The sequence below is a fragment of the Lactuca sativa genome, chromosome 6 (assembly GCF_002870075.4).
Source record: "Lactuca sativa cultivar Salinas chromosome 6, Lsat_Salinas_v11, whole genome shotgun sequence".
Lineage (NCBI taxonomy): Eukaryota > Viridiplantae > Streptophyta > Magnoliopsida > Asterales > Asteraceae > Lactuca > Lactuca sativa.
Genome location: NC_056628.2, coordinates 62,382,810 through 62,384,453, shown reverse-complemented (window position 1 = coordinate 62,384,453; position 1,644 = coordinate 62,382,810). Strand labels below are relative to the sequence as shown.

Here is a 1,644-nt window from a genome sequence, read left to right as displayed (position 1 = left end):
CTTGTCTGGAGCACGTGTTATCAATCATCAAGAGGTGTAAAGAGAATTCAGCTGATGACATCAAGTACTTCAACGATATGATCCAATGGTACATCCGGTTTAGACAGACGATTCTCTCGCTCACCAAATGTCTGTTTAACACTGTGAAGAAGAAGGTACCTACTTCAGCTGCTGGCCCAAGTAACAAATGAAGGTCTCGCTCCAAGTGACGCAAAGGGGGAGATTGTTGGGCTGAAGTTTTGGTTAAGTGTTGCGTCGTTGGGCTCGAATGTGTATTTATTTATTTTGTATTCCGGTTTGGGCCTGTCCAACCGAGAGCCCATTATGTTTATTATATATGTATATGCTTGCATGCATATTAGGTTAACGATTGATACGATAATTCTAGAGCGTAACGATAGCATTACAGATTTCTTTAATCGTTCTTGTAACCTACTAATCCTCTACAGTTGATGTTCTTAATCGAGCTCTTTTGAGGATTTTGTTTTAATCATTCGACTCGTTTGATTCACACTTGTCTCGTTCTTATTTTCATGTTCTTACAGTTTTATATTTATTTGCCTGTTTGAGATCTAATCGATCTTCATAGATTTAAAGGTTTAAATCTCATCAATTTATAAAATTATATACCTACTATAAAAATATAAAAAATATATCAAAATTGATGGTTTTTAATTCCCTACAAAATGAGTATAATATATGTATGAAATATATTTAAAAAAAAAAGTGAGGATATCCATTCCTTGGCTTTTTGGTGAGGGAAAGGAAAATGAGGGAAAGAGAGGTATGGCCACCAAAAGTGAGGGAAGAGTCCCTCCCACACCCTCCCGTCTAACCCTCTCAAATAGACAAATATCCTTTCAACTCTTTTATACATTTTTTTTAAAATGTTAACCTTCAAAATCCTTCTAGATTTCAAATACGCCTTTCCTTCTAGATTTCAAATACGTCTTTCCTTTTCGTGGTTGTTGCTGATACTACGCGTCCCTACAACCATTCCCTATAAATACAAATCAAAACACCATTAATTAATCTTCAAAATCCTTCTTGATATTCATCTGAGATTTCACTTTGCAAGAATTTCAAGGACAAAAAAATGTCAGGTTTAAATATCAATTTGGTGGTGATTATGGCGCTCATGCTCTCATCTGTGCAGTTTCATGGCACGGAGGCTCAAACTACCCATGTGGTCGGTAACGCCTTGGGCTGGAATATTCCTCCCAACGGACCTTCTGCTTACATCACCTGGGCATCAACTCAGACCTTCAGAGTCGGCGATGTTCTTCTCTTTAACTTCATCACCGGATTCCATAACGTTGTTGAAGTACCGCAGGCGGCATACGGACCATGCACCACCGCCAACCCCATCTCCATGGTACGACCGGCCCCGCTAGAGTCACCTTGAACGCACCCGGCACACACTATTACATATGCACCGTTAGAACTCATTGCCAAATTGGTCAGAAACTCACCATCAACGTCTCCGCTAAGGCTGCCACCCCTTCACCAACAGCAACACCCGCACCGGTTTCTCCACCCACAGATAGCACCAGTCTACAACAACCATCACCCAGTTTTGCTCCATCTTTCACCACCGTGGTACCCTTCAGTTTTTTGGCGATCGCTTTAGCTTTATTTTATTAG

General features: G+C 40.3%; 1 pseudogene; it reads left to right on the top strand.

Moving 5' to 3' along the window:
- The first annotated feature begins 1,089 nt into the window (after positions 1 to 1,089).
- Positions 1,090 to 1,644, top strand: LOC111897823 (umecyanin-like; annotated as a pseudogene).